Genomic DNA, 7,413 nt, shown 5'->3' on the forward strand with positions numbered 1-7,413 from the left:
ACTATTTTAAATTCAGTAATAATTCCATTGGGGATGGAAAATAATTTTAGTAATTTTAAACTAAAAGATTACACAGCTTATGTTACGATGAACACTCATCGTGCGAGGAACATCCGTTGAAACTTCGAGTTCTGTTCGAAAACTGGTAAGCGATATTACAATTTTTTTTCATTCTAACTCTGCTATTTATAAATTCACATTGCCATCTTCAAGAAACTTTTTCTCCGAAAGTAAAGAGGTTTTATTTTTATTTTATTGCTAGTCAAAAATATTTATATTGAAATAATATTCAAAGTCGAGTAGTAGTTTGGCTGAAGTACTTAGGTTACTAACGCGTGAAAACAAAGTTCTTAAGAATTCATTAACTATTTACCAAACAGTAACGCCTATTTAATGATGTACATGACACCACAGGATTACCATATTAAGTTATGCAGAAAATACTTGTTACACATCTTTTATTATTATTTCTTCTTTTTCTTTAGTGTCATGCGCAGGAATTTAAATTTGACCGCTAAGGGAGGAAAGACATGTCAAACACATATATAAGTGGGTATGTATATAGATCATTTCAACACACGTGCAAACGTTTTACGCATATAAATAAACAATATTACTCTCACCAAAATGACCGACTTCGTACACAGAAAACTGTTGGGGGTTGGGGGGGGTAGGTCATACTCCTTGTACATGCCCCTCCTTGTGGTCTATTCAAACTGACAACGTGCTTACTTCTTTTACGATTCAAGCGACACCCATTGGCTTAACGGTAATATTGAGTACTTATCGTGCTTAATCTCAGGCTTCGAACCAACAGAGGGCACGACACAGATAGGCCATTGTGTATATTTGTGCTCAACAAAAACAAAAAACATCAACACCGACTTTATCAGTAGTTCCTGGATTTTCTACATAATATAAAGGCTGTTTAAGGTTTGACTGGACATGATTTACTACAAATATATAGAGTAATAACGATCTTTGTATCTTACTCAGAACTATTCAGCTGTCGAGAATCTTATTAAGTTAGATATAAGTGATCAGTGATGTCGAGAAAACCCACTTGTAGAGAAAAATATATGTAAAAACGGCTCATTTGGATTGAGAAAATTTTTTACGCAGAGGGGCGAACAACGTTTCGACCTTCTTCGGTCATCGTCAGGTTTACAAAGAAAGAAAGAAAGAGGTAACTGACCGGAAGCTGACAACATGTTCGAAAGGGGTTGTGTAACTGAGTGTCGGAATAGCTTTACGTATCCACACATCTCTCAAATTACGTTAAGAATGCGGTGCTTTCTAAATTAACGGTTTCACAAATACAATTCATATTTTGGTGAAAATTATCAAAAGACTTTAGCAACCCCTTAGTCTTTTTGTTTGCTTCAGAATTTAGCGCAACATTTCACATCGATATTGTAGCTCTTACGCAATAATACGGTTTGTTAAACATCAGTAATGTCGTGATTTTCAAGATGCAGAAAAGAAGTGAGGTAGATGGTAAGCAACACCCACCGCCGAATTAAGAGCTATTGTTGTGTGACTGGATAATAGTATTTAACTAATTCGTACAGCGATCCCACGAATCCAAAATGTCGAACTCGCTTTTGCGACATTGGGTCGTGAAACACATATTCTAGAGTTTGCGATCCAGGTACACTAACTATTAGGCTTTACCTGGCGCAAATGTATAAGTATTACTGACACTTGAAAATACTACTAACCTAGCCCTGGAGTTGTATCCTGACAGCTCAAATGTTTGAGTTCTGACTAATATATTTCACCATTTTTCTAGCAGTTGTTGGCACCTGTGTGAAAGTTGTCAGTGGCATTTTATATCGTTGCCAGTAAGAACTTAAGTAACCATGCACCGCCAACTCTTAGGCTACTCTTTTCACCAAAGAATAGCGGGTTTGACTATCACATTATAATCACCACACGGCTGAAAGGGAGCGAGGATATGCTGGCACGACGGGGATTCGAACCCGTGATTCTCAGATTGCACGTCGAGAGTCCTAACCACCTGGCCATGCCGGGTCAAATAGAATAGATATAGACCCTTGTCTCAGAGACGTGTCTATTTATACATATTACCAGCTTCTTCGCTTAGAATAGCTATAAATTATTTACATCCTGAACAACTGTCAGTGTAAGTCAATTTAAGTTTACTTTCCCTGCTAGACAAAAATGTCCCATATGCATAAACAGCGAGTGACCTCATACACTCAAGAGTTCAACCGAACGCAAGTCTAAAGGCTTGTTTTCTCATGTCACTCGCATCATTTGGGGGGGGGAGGGGTAAAAGAGTGGCTGTTTGCAGCTGTACGGCGATGGGGTCGTGGGAGAAGGGCTAGTAGCACGTGCATCCGAACACCCCTTGTACCAACACGAAGGAAAAACAAAGATTTCGCTTTGGTTGTAAATGTACTTTAAAACCGTGTTCTGAAGACCCAAACGACAAATGACAGGTTATTCTTCGGTATTTCATAATTATATAGTGTAACAAGGCTCTTAGTAAACGTTATTAACAGAAAAAAAAAGAATTATCATTAGAATCTCAGGATATCGAGAAATTAGGAGAAATATCGAAATTTCTCAAAGAAAGACTTGTTAAACTATGTATATCTACATTTACTAGTAATTTTGTGCAGTGTAAAAACATAAGTATGAACGTAGTCGTACTGATAGGGTTAACATAACGCGAACAGGAGGAAAAAATATTACTTCAAAAATGCTCTGAAGAAACATGGTATGGAAAATGTACGAGTATCTCGTAAGTCAACTACCTCGGTATCTGGAATATTGCGAGATATTGTTTTGAAAACTTTAAACGTTGTTTAGGGTCTTGATTATTCACGTCCTGGGCTGATATGTCCCGAGCATACATTTTTGTAAACATACCACAGATAACAAAATACTTTTTAACTGAGTGGAATTTAATATATGTTATAAGTAAAATGTTATTAACAAAACAGCAGCACTTGTTTTTCGTTAAGCGTAAAGATACACAATCATTTACCTAAGACTTTAGGCTTACCACTGACCCCCTAAGGGGGGCAATATGTATCAATTTAATGATTTTGGTAAATTTCAAGATAGAAATTATGTAAACATTAGAGCATTGCAATTGCTCATGCTTCAAGTTTCAGGAATCTAATGGATTATTCGGACCTATTTCAGCATAACAGAACAGACTTACGTGCTACAGGAAAACTGTCAGACGATACTTGTTCCAATCCAGTCTGAATGTTTGAACTCGCTATGTTCTACCGCACTTTGACGAGTTATTTTACACATGTTAAATAGTGCACTCGTTGTATTCTACCGCTCCCTGACTAGTTATTTTACACGTATTAAATAGTGCACTCCCTGTATTCTACCGCTCCCTGATTAGTTATTTTACAGGTATTAAATAGTGCACTACCTGTATTCTACCGCTCCCTGACTAGTTATTTTACAGGTATTAAATAGTGCACTACCTGTATTCTACCGCTCCCTGACTAGTTATTTTACACGTATTAAATGCTGCACTCCCTGTATTCTACCGCTCCCTGATTAGTTATTTTACACGTATTAAATAGTGCACTCCCTGTATTCTACCGCTCCCTGATTAGTTATTTTACACGTATTAAATAGTGCACTCGCTGTGTTTTACCACACCCTGACTAGTTATTTTACACCTACTAAATAGTGCACTCGCTGTATTCTACCGCTCCCTGACTAATTGTTTTACGTGTATGTCATATATATGAATTTTAGTTTGAAAATTCTATGCTTGGTGAAAAACTTTTATTGTAAGTAAAAGTACTGTCGTTACTAGACATACTGTTTCTCCGTTAGGTATAAGAGGAAATGTTTCATTTAGTGATTATTAATGAATGCGTTTGTTTGGCTTCTTCATACTTATCAGACACACGACGAAAACTGGGTTCAGCAGTTTCATGGACTACGTCAGTCTAGAGCGTTGGAGAGGACCGTTTATCAACCCCCAGCTGAGTTCATCTTGTTCATCCTGAAAATCTTCTCTAAAAAATACGAGGCTTAAAAGTTTAACTCATATTGCTTATAATCATTAGGTCCTTGATTATGAGGTTTCCTTTCAGCCGTAGGTGCGTTATAATGTTACGGTCAATCGCACATTCAAATTCAAAACAAACCATTCACTTTAATACTTAAATATTGTTTTAAAGTGTTGGAATTTTGGTTTAGATTGCACATCAGGTATAAAGCTTAAAGTCGAAGGCAATGACGTCAAGACGACATAATGTATTTGTATTTTATAGTATTATAAGTGTCAGCTTTATCATACAAAATAGTAGGATTGTCGTTACAATAATACAATTTTTATTTTATATATGATAAATAATCCGCTTATTGCATAGAATTTTAAAACCATGGATAAATGAAATTTGTTAAAATCTTATATAGTTAAAAAATAATGAATAAAAATAAAACGCATTTAAGTTGTCTTGAACCTGCTCAAAAGGAAAGCGTTGCCTTATTTCTTATTTGTGGCAGAACAGGTCTTCAAATCTCAGTTTCTGTGGCACCCAAGTGACAGTTTAGGTTAAGAAAAGGGAGGAATCACTGTACTGTGCGATTTTGTCAGGTGATCGATCCTCCAAGTGAAGGTTAAAAGAACTGGGTACAATGACAAAAAAAAAAGCCTAAAAGCTTGGATGATCCACATTTTACAGGAACGTTTGTTAACCATATATAACACAGAGCACGTGAGACTTACTCGCAACCGAACTGAAATAAAGTTGCTCGATGCACCTTTGAATAGAACAAAGTTGTACAGCAAGCAACTCGTTGAAGTTTGGTCTGTTCATAAAAGCTTTTGTTTTGTGTTTTTTGCAGAATTAACTTGCCCTTAAAGCAATAAACATTATCACAAACAGCACAACCCTTATGTAAATATCAAATGTTCCATTAAGAAGATAACATTTTGGGACCGCCCAGCGAAGCCAAAGCACAGTGGCCAGACGTGGTTAATTTGCTAGGCCAACTGGACTGTGGAATCGAGAATTTATTTTTCACGACGTGTTGCTCCAAAAAAAGAAAAATACTTCACATGTTTTAGACTATGGGTTATGACGGAAAGAAAGCTTAACTTTGTTTGAAACGGGGTAAATTTAAAAAAAAAAAAGACTTCTGAGTGTAATGAGACGAAATTATTTTTGATAAGAACACCGAGAAACTTGATTTTTTATTGCTTGATCTCTGTTTATTACTCCTTTTATAATTGAAAACCACAAACTTTCAACAAAAAATGTCCAGTATGTACTTACTGAGGATTTATAATGAAAGTGAGGGGCGCGCCCCCTTCTTCCCCATGGGTTACACACTTGTGGTCTCATCCTTCTTTTTTGTACATTAATCAAGATGAGTCCGAGAGTTGGTAGTGAGTGCTGGTTATTAGTTGTTTTCCTTCTAGATCGTCAGTCCAAAATGGAATATAGTACAAATAAAGTGATAAAGAGGTAAGTCATGAATACAAATCCATGGATTCTGAAGAGGGATGGATTAGTGGTTCGCACCCCAACAGGGAATCCCAGAATGTATGACTCGCCAGTGACCTGCTCATGGAAATGGATAGATGGGTTCACACCTCTGTCTTCCTCTTATTATGGTCTAGTAGTGTCCCTTTTTTCGTAAAAAAAATTACCCACAACCACTGAAAGACAAGCCTAATTCTACACTTTGCTGGGAGTTTGGGGAAAAAAGAATTATAGGTTTCTAAAGTGATAACAATAATAATTATTACACGTAATTAAGATTAATATGCAAGAATTCACTAATTAGGTTTCGATTCTAAAAGTGTTTATAAGCTCGCTTGAATAGGAATAAAAGAGGATCTGTTCGCTTTTCATGGCTTTCTACTCAGTATGTACCAAAGACAATCCACAATCTTAAACAGTATCGTAAGACAATACTTTTTTTTATTAAAGTTCTCTGCTCTTTTAAAATCAATTGCACATTACTGTGGCTCGCGATCATTTGCCATAAAAACGTGCTCCTCAATTTATGATTTAGGGTGTGCTATAGCAATATTTGATTGGACACAAGTAGCCCAAGTGTTCACTGTGAGTGTTGTTGGACCAGCAAGCTGTCTTCTGGCCAGTTTATCAGTTTTAAACAGTTATGAATAGTATAAATCTTTGTAAAAAAATGTAGCTACGAATTTGAATCTGCAAGACAGAAACAGTGGATCAGTGGGAAGTCTGTGGGCACACAACGTTAAAAACTGGGTTTCAGTACTCCTGGTTGGCCAACACAACCAGTCCATTGTGTAGCTTCGTGTTAAAACAATCAGTTATTATGTTAACTTAGTTTTAAAATAAAAAAGTCACACAGTCAGAAATAATACTCCTAAAACCACAAATAAGTTAGATTTTGTTAATGAAAAAAGAGTGGTTTATAAATATCCAAAATGAGTGCAGAACGGTATGTCTACTGACTTACAATGCTAAAAACCGGGTTTCAGTACCCGTCGTGGGCAGAGAATAGATAACCCTTTGTGTAGCTTTGTGTTTAATTTAAAAACAACAACATCAAAAGTGAATTTACGTCAACACAGTGACTCCAGGAGCGGCAAATAATAGGTAATGTTTAGTGTTTACGAGGGACTATTCCTTTAATAATAAGAGTTTAGAAATCATATCTGAAGTTTGTAATGATTTAGTGTTTACGAGGGACTATTCCTTTAATAATAAGAGTTTAGAAATCATATCTGAAGTTTGTAATGATTTAGTGTTTACGAGGGACTATTCCTTTAATAATAAGAGTTTAGAAATCATATCTGAAGTTTGTAATGATTTAGTGTTTACGAGGGACTACTCCTTTAATAATAAGAGTTTAAAATCATATCTGAAGTTTGAGCTTTATATTTAAGGAAACAAGTAAAACTTGATTGTTATATAGATCAATTCAGTATTAACCGAAAACTTAAACCTATACTTTTTTTTAATTAGAAAAACATCTATGGATATAGTAATATGAAAAAAGGCGTTGTGTATTGCGGTAAAAACAACATTGTTTTTAATTAAAAACTACACGAGGACTACATTTGCTAGACGTCACTAATTTAGCAGTATAAGACTAAAGGGAAGCGAGCTAGTCATCACCATCTACCGCCAGCTCTTGAGCTACTATTTTACCAACGAATAGTGAGATTGCCCACCACATAATAACGCCAACACGGTTAGAAAGGCGAACCTATTCTGTGTGACGGGAATTCATACCCTCGACTCTCAGACTGTGAGTCGAGCGCTACAACCAACTGGCCATGAACATAGAATCATAAGAAAACGTACGTCTTGGTTACAAAGTAGCCTAAACATGGCTATTCTTAGTATTGGAGTGATAGAATAGATGGGAAAACCCCCCAGTGGCTCAGCGGTATGTCTGCGGACT

At 36.1% G+C, this 7,413-nt stretch overlaps 1 protein-coding gene and 1 long non-coding RNA gene across 6 annotated transcripts in view; one reads left to right on the top strand and one right to left on the bottom strand.

Moving 5' to 3' along the window:
- The window catches only part of LOC143238328 (protein phosphatase EYA1-like), a 241,022-nt gene extending 237,756 nt beyond the window's left edge, over positions 1 to 3,266 (bottom strand). The window contains exon 1 of one of the 5 annotated variants that reach the window (XM_076478438.1): positions 3,197 to 3,266. The gene's annotated coding sequence lies outside the window, so the exon portion shown is untranslated. The remainder of the gene's footprint in view (positions 1 to 3,196) is intronic. The other 4 variants (XM_076478442.1, XM_076478456.1, XM_076478462.1 and 1 more) reach the window with 4 other exon arrangements.
- Positions 1 to 4,482, top strand: part of LOC143238330 (uncharacterized) — a 74,123-nt gene extending 69,641 nt beyond the window's left edge. The window contains exon 4 of the long non-coding RNA XR_013020534.1: positions 3,908 to 4,482. This is a non-coding gene — a long non-coding RNA (uncharacterized LOC143238330). The remainder of the gene's footprint in view (positions 1 to 3,907) is intronic.
- The last annotated feature ends 2,931 nt before the right edge of the window (positions 4,483 to 7,413 follow it).

This window comes from Tachypleus tridentatus, chromosome 13 (genome assembly GCF_004210375.1).
Source record: "Tachypleus tridentatus isolate NWPU-2018 chromosome 13, ASM421037v1, whole genome shotgun sequence".
Taxonomy (NCBI): Eukaryota; Metazoa; Arthropoda; class Merostomata; order Xiphosura; family Limulidae; genus Tachypleus; species Tachypleus tridentatus.